The sequence below is a fragment of the Canis lupus genome, chromosome 7 (assembly GCF_011100685.1).
Source record: "Canis lupus familiaris isolate Mischka breed German Shepherd chromosome 7, alternate assembly UU_Cfam_GSD_1.0, whole genome shotgun sequence".
Lineage (NCBI taxonomy): Eukaryota > Metazoa > Chordata > Mammalia > Carnivora > Canidae > Canis > Canis lupus.
In genome coordinates this window covers 23,110,847-23,121,620 of record NC_049228.1, presented here as the reverse complement: position 1 = coordinate 23,121,620, position 10,774 = coordinate 23,110,847, and the positions used below count along the sequence as shown (strand labels likewise).

Here is a 10,774-nt window from a genome sequence, read left to right as displayed (position 1 = left end):
TGACTTAACAAATTTATTTTCTCAGAGTTTTGGGGGCTAGGAGTCTGAGATCAAGGTTTTAGCTTGTTTGGTTTCTGGTGAGAGCTCTCTTTTTGGCTGCCTTCTTACTGTGTCCTCACATGACCTTTCTTTTAATGTGTGTGCAGGGAGGGAGGGCAGGGGGAAAAAGGGAAAGAAAAAGAGAACATGCTAGCATTCATGCTGTAAAGACACTAATCCTGTTCAATCAGGTCCCCATCATAATGACCTAACTTGACTTTAATTCCCTAAGGCTTCCATCTCCAAATATAACCACACTGAGGGTTAGGGCTTCAACACATGATTTTGAGGGGGACACAAACAGGTAGTCCGTAAAATATAATAGAAGGAATGAGGCTTCTAACTGAAACAGAGAGAGTAGAACTGTTTGATTACAACCGAATGATAAATTGGACTCTGAGCTCCCTGGCAAAGAAGGTAAAAGGGAAACATACTAGACAGTGTGAATTTAAGTCAGCAGGTGTTCTCTTCAACATCTCAAGCCTTATTCTCTCTCTCTTCATTTGTGTTTCTTTGTGTTAAAACAGTGTCAGACATTGACCAGTGAGGGCAGTGGGTGGGGAGGGCTGTGGTCTGGGGGCTAGAAAGTCTGCCATACTTTGTAACACACCCTGGATGGTTTTATCCATTGGAGCCTGGGTGGAAGATGTCATGAAGTTTAAGTTCTGGACTGGAGCTGGGTTTAATGGCACTAAACTGGGTTTTTTGAACTGTCAGTGCATATGTAGGAATAAGAGAAAGGTCACACTAGATCACAATCCTGCAAGCAGTTTGTTTTAACTATAAGAAGGATTTGTAAGCCCTGTTACTGGTTCAAATTAATCACATCCTTTTTTCCCAAAATAGCTAAAGAATTTTATATTAATTCCTTTTGTATTCAAGTGAATTTAAAATGGTTTTATCCTGAAAATTGCCAATATCTATGGGATAACTGGAGGCAGCTTATTGGTCACAAACTAAGGTTGGGATTTTTATTTTAGATGTTCCCCATTGAAGGGTCACAAAATCATTTGAATGATGACTGCATAAATCATAAATACTTAGTTCTTAAGTTGTGCCATTCTTCAATTCTTTGTTTCTTTCTAATCCTGCCATCTTTTTAAAAAATTGAAATACAGCTGACATACAGCTTTACATTTGTTTCAGGTATATAACATAGTGATTTAACAACTCTGTATGCTTTGCTATGTTCACCTCAAGTATAGCTACCATCTGTCACATATACAACTAATACCATTGACTATATTGCCTATGCTGTGCCTTTCATCCCCATGACTTACTTATTCCATAATAGGAAGCCTATGCCTTTCACCCATTTTGCCCCCCCACCTCCTCTTTGGCAACCATCAGTTTGTTCTTTGTATTTATGGATCTATTTCTGCCGTGTTATCTTTAATTAAGTACAAAGACCCTTCAGCTCACATCACATGGAGATCATTTCACCTACTGTTCTATTTGGCTGCCAGTCTTTTGTTTCTCCTTCAGCAATGGGAGATGGATTCCTTTTTCTCAGGGAAGAGATCCTTGGTTTTTTGCCTTTGCCAATAATAAAAATGTTGAGGTGAGGGGCAGAGCTGTTGCCTTTGGCATCTTTCACATGAACCATATCAAAAGAACCAGGATGGGGGCACCTGGGTGGCTCAGTCCATTAAGGGGCCAGTGGATAATCTGCATGAGACTCTCTCTCACCCCCTCTCCCTCTGCCCCTCCCTCTGCTCATGCTCTCTCTCTGTCTAAAATAAATAAATCTTTAAAAATATAAGAAGAACCAGGATATCTCTCTTGGTTGATGGTCATACCAACTCTTTCTATGTTAGCACCTCTGGTCACTATATACAGGTGACCAGTGTCAAACTTGATGAAATCAGTAATCTTGCCAATCTCCAAATCAACCTGAATGGTTTCATTTACCTTGATGAGGGATCAGGATGACAGCTGGTGTGAGCATCATAGGGTATCCCTATGAAATGAAATCCCTGTGAAAAGGGATTCATTTTGTGCCCTTAAAAGACCTTTCTCACTTTGCCAATTTGTACATGGCATAATAGAGTATAATATAACGAACAGCAAAGGGCCTTTGGTGTCATATAGATGAGATAGAAATTCTCTTCAGTGTTGTCAATGCCGATAGCCTCTACTAAACCAGTAGGGAAGGTTATATCAGTTTGGACCTTGCCATCAATTTTACTGGACTGCTGAATGCAGATCTTTATTTCATCTCTTATCTGAGCATACTTAAGTGTATTCCTTAGAAAACAATGAGGAGAAGACATTCTCTCAGCTGGGGACTGATAGATGGATAAGGAGCAAACCCACTAGTCAGATTATTAGCATCTACTGCTTTAGAACTGATACACACTTCAGATTCTTCTTTGGATCATGAGCCATGGCTGTGCTAGTCATGAAATGAGAATTCTTCAGTTCTTAGCTTGTGTACATTTTCTTTACCATATTTACCATTTCTGAACCATAGTTCAACTTGGTTCTTAAATTACTTTGTTTTCTCAAAATGGTAAAAAGTCATGAAATGAGAATTCTTCAGTTCTTAGCTTGTGTACATTTTCTTTACCATATTTACCATTTCTGAACCATAGTTCAACTTGGTTCTTAAATTACTTTGTTTTCTCAAAATGGTAAAAAGGGAAAAAATAATTCCTGATCATTAAGATTCTTTCAAGATGGAAAATTCAAGAATTCTGAGTGTCTAAAAGTATAACCAGAAAAACAAGTATAATATAAATGCAAACTTTTATTCCTTTATTCATCCTTTTAGTTCATTCATAATGTGATCAGTTTTTATTGAGAACCTTCTACATACCAGGATATTTGGTAGGCTCTGGATAAAATGTGGTCTCTTGGAACTTGCATGTTATTACAGTGCAGTACTATGTGATAGCTGCTATTCTAGAGATATGCACAAGTGCTACTTCAACACTTGTGCAGGTCAGCTTTTCTAGATGAGAAAGTTTCGGTTGGTTTCTAGAGAAAATGGCACATGGGGTGAAAGATGAATAGAAGCAAGCCATGGAAAGGCAGGGAGAGATGATGTTCTATGCATGGGAGTTGCTGGTTCAAAGGCAGAGAGGCACAATTGAGTGATATCTGAGTGAGTGACAAGGGATACAGAGGAGTATATATAGTCATATGAGGTGAGAGAAAAGATTAGGATAGAATGTTGTATGCTATGCTAATTTGGCACTTACTCCTTAAAACCCTCCTAAATTATTTGAAGGGTTTTAACCTTTGTTTTTTCTTAATTTTTAAAGATTTTATTTATTTATTCATGAGAGACACATAGAGAGGCAGAGACACAGACGGAGGAGAAGCAGGCTCCTGCATGGAGGTCCCGATCCCGGGACCCCAGGACCCCAGGATCACGCCCTGGGCCAAAGGCAGGCATCAAACCGCTGAGCCACCCAGGGATCCCCGGGTTTTAACCTTTGGATTGAGGTGATCAGATCTGCTATTTGAATCACAGTGCCAGTAAGACTGTGGCAAATAGGTTGAGGGAGGGGTGCAAGAATTGTGGTCTGGGATCAAGTTAGAAACTATTGCCATAATCCAGGCAAGAAGCAAAGAGGTCTTATGCTAGACTGTTAAATATTTCCCAACGACATAAAAACAAATCTCTTACACAATCCTGGGCCAGATGCTTTAAACAGTTACTTAGAGGAAAGCAGATAATATCTACTTGCAGGCCCATCTAATTACTTTTTTTCTTTCTTATTAAAAAAAAAAAACCCATCAATGCAATTTCAAAGCCATATGATATTTTCGAACTCCTAAAGAAAAAACAACAGATAAGCAGACATTAAATCATCCATGCTTACCAATAGTCTACTCCCTTTTCAGGCAACCCTGTGCAGATTACTCAGAACCAAACCCATAAATTTTAATTGTAACATATGTTCTGTCATCTGCCAATGTATTTTCAAGTCTGTGCAGGTATGACCGTATGCCATGATGAACAAATGAACTGGAAGGATCAAACTTATTGGATCTCGTCCCATGATTTATAATTTCCAAATCAACATGAAGAGAAAATAGCAGGCATCAAACATCCATCTATGCTTGTACCAGGTCATACACTGTAATTCTATCCAAGTACAAGTTTCCATGGTAAACAGGGCAAGACTTGCCAACACTTCACAGGTTTCCAAAAAAGCAGCTATGTCCCTCTTGGGAGAACTTTGTAACTGGAAAAGAAAATCTTCACGGATGAAATCTCCAGCAAAATAAAGTCACAGACTATATTTTTGCAACAGGCTTTTTGCCAAATGTCTCATCAACAAGTATGGCGCTGGCAATGACCCGTCCTATGGTAGAGGTGGTAAAATGCTCCCGCCAAACCTTGTTTTCATTTGCTCACTGCTTCCTAGGGGGAAAAAAAAACCTTACTGTGAGTTGGAATTTTCCACGTTTCATCCCGGTCCAAAGGTGACTGAATTTTTTTTTTTTTTTTTGAAAGTTGAATTAAAAATCAAGTGAATTTGTAAAGTTTAGTCATTTGGGGAGCTATGTGTACACAAAGATCTCACTGGGTAACACCAAAAAATTACATTTTCCTTTTCCTTGTGACTTTTGGAAGACTAACTCCTTTTGGCTGTTTTTTTTTTTTTTTTTTTTTTTGAAAGGATTTAACCCTAAGTTACAGGGGCAGGAAACCAACCATTTTTGCAATTTACTCAAACAGATTTTTGTCCGTGAAGAACTAATAAAATAAGACTTTACATATTAAATCCACTAGTAGTTTAACAAAAATTTAGAATGTCCCCACGTATATATGATAGAAAAAATATCTAAAAATAATAAGTTTATTTTTTTAAAAAGATTTTATTTATTAGAGAGAGAGAGAGAGAGATAGAGAGAAGACACAAGCAAGAGGAGCAACAGAGGGAGAGGGAAAAATAGGCTTTCCACTGAGCAGGGAGCCTAATATGGGGCTCAGGCCCAGGACCTTGGGATCATGACCTGAGCTAAAGGCAGGTGCTTAACCGACTGAGCCACCCAGGCACCCCAAAAATAAAGAGTTTAATTCAATTAAATTCAACAAATCTACAAAGCACCAGGTGCTGAGTGCTCAGTGTTAGAGGTATATAAAGATGAATAAGGCAGTTCCTGTCCTCCAGGAATGTATTATTTGGTAATAGAGATAAGAGTAATAAAAATAGCACTAATTATGGGATGCCTGGGTGGCTCAGCAGTTGAGCATCTGTCTTTGGCTCAGGGCATGATCCTGGAGTCCTGGGATTGAGTCCTACATCTGGCTCCCTGTATGGAGCCCACTTGTCCCTCTGCCTATGTCTCTGTCTTTCTCTCTGTATCTCTCATGAATAAATAAAATCTTAAAAAAATAGCACTAATTAAAGCAAAATACAGTAAGTGTTAAAGCAGGAGTATAAGCAAAGTGATATGGAACCACAGAAATGGCAGAAGTTAATGTTGATTGGATGATAGGAATAGTTTATTTTGGGTTTTTAAGGATTGAGGGGAGTAAAGCTTGGTGAACTGGGAAGGACATTTGAGACTAGCGACTTGTCTGAGTACAACCATTGAGGTCAGAAGTGGGACTAGTCAAGGGGGTTGGAGTGTTGGATATGACAGAGGTAGAAGAAGAAAATAAAAAGGAAAGCTTGAAAAGGTAGGCTCTGAGATTTTCAATGGGTACACCATTAGTATTTTGGGGTGCATTGTTCTTTGTCACCTCAGGGAGTGTGTATCCCTAGTCCCAGCTTCCTCAAAGCTAGTCATGTCAGTTCAACCATTGGAAAGAATCCCCCCCCCCGGAAGGCAGTACCCCTTCTGTAGAGAATGACTTTAGAGGTATTGTTATCAAATTTGGGGCAGTCTTTAGTTCTGCAAGTGATAAGGGTCTACTAAATGGTTCTGACCAGAGCGAGGGCATGATCAGACTTGGGATTCAGGACAGTGATTTCTGGAGATTGAATCAGAGGAGGGAAAAATTGGGAAGCAGGATAATCAATTCAGTCTATTGCCATAGTTTAGGCAAGAGTCAATGTAGACTCAAATTAGACAATTTCATCACTTTCATGCCTGAAAACATTAATAGACATTATTATTTTTTTAGCTATTCCTCTTGACTCTGAAACTCCATAGCACTGCATTGCGAACTCTTTGTGCTGTGGCTGCTTTCCTGTGTTTTTCTTTCCCCAAATTAATATCATATGGTAAATTCAGTGTTACAAAAACAAGATTTTTAGAGGGTGATCATAACACCCTTTCTACAACATACTTTCTAATTATAGAATAAACACATGGGGGATGGAAAGCTCTATTTAAAAAACAAGACCAAAAGAATGCTGTTTCTCTGTTTCATTTTAGATGGTGTTTGGATTCCTTTACTTCTTGACTCCCCCCCCCCCTTATTATTATTATTTTTTTAAAAAGAAGATTCTGTTGACAGTAGATTGAATAGTTTTGAATCCCAGATGTCAGTGCAGTGGAAACTCAAAGTGGATAGGCAGATGGAGTCTGTCAGAAGTGCACTAGTTGCCAAAACAGAAGACAATGCCCAAGGCAAGGGAGACAAGGAGGTGGTGCCCCCACCCTGATGTGTGCAGGGAATCCTTGAGACTGGTGGCTTGGGGTGGAGAGACTAGTCTGCACGCATCAAAAGGATGTCCTGACAACACAGCAGCTGTGATCACATCTTGTAATGTGTCCTTCTCTCCCAACTGCTGAAATATTGTTGCCTTCTGGTTTTCTCAAGGAACTTTGGAAGGGACTGTACTGACAGAAGTTCAACCACAGATATGTTATGCTTAAATTTTCCCTAAAAAAACACTCTTCAGGAAACTTTCAGGTGGTTTTTCATTTGAAACAAATGGGATTTCAAGCACATTAAAACAGCTGAAAACTTGTACCACATCTATGCAGAGGCCTAAAGATGAGATCACAAATTTGAATCTGATCCCCCTATTCGTTAGTGAGACTCTCATTCTCCAAACTAATTTTTGTAACTAAAGTTCCTGTTGGAGGTGAGGTGGGGGCTTCCACAGTTGTTTGGGCCCCTACTCAGATTTTCTGGGGCTATTACCCTTCAGGTTCCCATGTGCAAAATTCTTAATTTTACTATTCATTGAAGAATATACTGAAAAAAAAATGAGAACAGTGATTTTGATTTTCCTGGTACTTTATATGTTATAAAGCATTTTTTTTTTGTTATAAAGCATTTATACATATATTGGCTTATTAAATCCTCTGAAGCTCAGAGGGTTAAGGGACTTACCCAAGATCACAGAATGGAAAATCCAGAACTCAAGTCCAGGTCTTTTTTTTTTTTTTTTTTAAGTCCAGGTCTTTTGACTCCAAGTCCATGCTCTTCCCTCTACAGTTTGCTGTTCAGCAACCAGCACTTTGATCCCCTGCACTGATGGTGAGGAGAGCCAGAACGTATGAGTGATAAGATCTTCCAGTTCCCATTTAGGGTCTGCTGCTTTGAATCATGAACATCAGTCGTCTTGTCAGGTTGCAGCACCATCTTTTCGAAATCACTGTTGACAATACCCGCTTTTGTGGCTCATGGCCCTCCATGACAGGGCATGCCAGAGGCCCCAGCCCCTGGTGACCATTCCTCTCTGTATTGTTGCATGCAGTGACTTCGTGCTGGCCATGGTAACTCCCAGCCGCTCCGGTCAAGAGAGAGCATAGCATCACAACCTCAGCAACCCTTCTAAAGGCATAGCCCGCTGCTCCACAGGTCTCACCCTTGAAGCTCTTAGCTTCATCAAACTGGCCCCCAATGTGACTTATGGGAGCAAGACTATGTAAGGGCCAATGACTTGATACTGCTAGCTTCTTGGGTGTTGCTGGACCTTGAGACAGATCTGAGTCCACTGAATATCTCTTGGTTCAGAGTGCGTTCCTTGATATCCTTCTCTCAGAAGTCACCTGTATGGCCCATAGTATTTCTCTGCACCTGCCCATTCTTTCCTTGTGCACTTAGGTTAAATGAGTCCCAGAAGCTGCCCTAAGTATCTTCAAATTCTCAAGCTCTCATGATTTTCTAACCCTGGATTATGTAGAAACTCAAACTTAATCCCAATAACCACTTAGTAGTAATAATAAGGGAAGATTTATTTAGGGCTTGCCATATGCCAAGACCTAGGTGATTTCTATTAACTTTTTTTTTTAACTTTTTAACTTTATTTTATTTTATTTTATTTTATTTTATTTTATTCATGAGAGACACACAGAGAGAGGCAGAGACCCAGGCAGAGGGAGAAGCAGGCTCCATGCAGGGAACCCGATGTGGGACTTTTTTTTTTTTTTCCGATGTGGGACTTGATGCTGGGACTCCAGGATCACACCTTGAGCCGAAGGCAGACGCTCAATTGCTGAGCCACTCAGGCGTGCCCTTTATTAGCTTTTCAAATCCTCAAAACACACCTCTGAGGAAAGTCCTATTATAAATCCATTTTAGAAACAAGGAAAAGGATGCTTTATAAGGTTAAGAACCCTGCTTAGGAGGTCATGAGTGGGAGATTGTCTTCTAGTCTTTTCTGAATTCTAGAAGTTTCTACTGTATTAGAAGTCTACATAAAATTAAAAAATTTGAGTGTGTATCCTTTATCCTCCTGCACAATGCCACATTTTCCCCGGGGGTAGGCCTTTTTAAGCCTTGTGTGGTCTGGAAAGAGCTAATACTTCTGTGGCAGATTCTTCCTTTCTTGCCTAACATCTGTCCATTCCTTGTGTTTTCTTGTTGAAGCCTCTGATTTTGTTCAGGTGACTGTCAAACCCCAAGAGACTGGATCTCCATTGGCCTCATTCAGCCATAGTCATCCCATTCTCCTTTGCATATTCAGTATAGGGATAGTGTTGGATGAGCCAGGGAATCTTTGGGGGATTTTCTAGACAAGATACTCCTTTCTGAGTGAAGATAGAGCCACATGAAAGAAAATCCTCTTACCCCCTTACTTCCCTTCCTGTTTTAGAGAATGTTGAGTGAGGAGGCAATATCTGGGGCTCTGGAAGCTTGTGGCTGTGAGATTACAAACTTTAGGATAGAAACCCATATCGTGTGGATGGCAAAATGGAATAATAGAAAAGAGTCTGGGTCTTTTTAATGACACAGAGCCCTTAAGTTAACCCTGGGACCACTTCTGACCTTCTCATGAAATTGACAATAAATATTCTCATATTTATGCAATACTATGCATAAAGTGAGAAGTATGTGCCAGTCCACATACTGAGAAATTGAGAGTAAGTGTCTAGATACCTCTATAGAACTTTGATATTGTCTTAAACCAGTGACAGTAGATTTGTCTCACTGAACAAGGTATCAACTAATTCAAGGTGGATCTGAAATTAGAACGACAGCACCACCATCATAGATAATTCAGTTGTTAATTTAGCTTGTTTGTTTGTTTATTTATTTTTACTTACTATCAGCAATAAGTATCCCTAAATTATAGACCTCATAAGAAAAGAAGGTTGTGTCCATATAACTGATACCTCTCAAATTTAAACAGATTTATTATGTCACATGGAATAGACCTAGACACAGCAGGCCTTCTGTTTAGAGGTTCTCTTAATAATTGACCTAAAATATGTCTTTCTGTTTGATTTGATTATTCTGCTGTTGTCACACTTTGAGGGAAAGCCAAATGACTTGAGGTAAGCAGGGTAGCATAGACTCATCACTAAATAGACTAAATAAAACAAAAGTGTGAAATTGGCAACATTCAACTCAGTGCTGTTTCTTGTGGCTCCTTAAGGAGTCCCTCCCACCTAGCTAGCCTGTTGTTCCTCCTCTTTTCTCCCTTACTCTTGTGTTTGCTCTCAGCCTGACATCAATTAACCTTTAATAAGGTTTTAGCAAATAAATTCCTAGAAGGCCACTTAAGACATTGTAGCTTTAGGAAAAGTCACTAACTTCTCTATGTCTGTTTCTCTGTTTATAAAATGAGGATAATGTGATATTCCTTTATATAAATAATAATACCTAACATAGATCAAGTCCTTACTGTGTGCTTGGTACAATTTTACATTCTTTGTAGGTGTTACCACATTTAATTCTCTTAACTTTATGATGCATGTGTACAATTTTATCTCCATTCTGTGAATGCCAAGGTTACCCAGCTAGTAAAAGAGGCATGGTTTGAACTGGGATATGAACACTAGGGCCCTCCTGCATGAAAACTGTGCTGCTGCTCCAAATCAAAGAAATTATCAATATTACGTGATGTAAAAACTGGATCAAAAACTAGCTTAGTGATTTGTCTGTGTGAACCACCCATTCATACAGTTGTGTGTTAACATGGTTAAATGTGTAGCAATGAGCCATTTCAGAGCACTAAAAAATAAAAATAAAAAAAAATCAGCTGGAACATCTGGTTTCTGGTTGGTTTCCTGTTCAGGAGTTTCCTAAGAGTAAACTTAATTATAGTGTTAATATTAGTAGATTAGAACATGTGAATTGTTTGGAGTATATTGCCAATTGGACCAGCCCTTTTCAGGTTGATCACTCAGCAGCCAGAGGCTGAGGAAAGATCTACTTCATTCTTTGGTGATCAGCTTGTTTGGTGGAAGGCACGGCTAAGTCCAGGAAACATACAAGACCAGGGCTGGAGGAGCTGGCTTCCAAGGCTAGCTAAGCGACACTGTGCAAGTCACTTAATCCTTCCAAGTGTCTGCTTTCTTTGTGCTGAGGCTCAAATGAAAGAAGAAATAAAGTGTTGTTGAGTCACTGTATTGCACACCTGAAACTAAT

General features: G+C 39.4%; 1 pseudogene; it reads right to left on the bottom strand.

Moving 5' to 3' along the window:
* Positions 1-247: 247 nt before the first annotated feature.
* Positions 248-2,427, bottom strand: LOC111096881 (annotated as a pseudogene).
* Between the last annotated feature and the right edge of the window lie 8,347 nt (positions 2,428-10,774).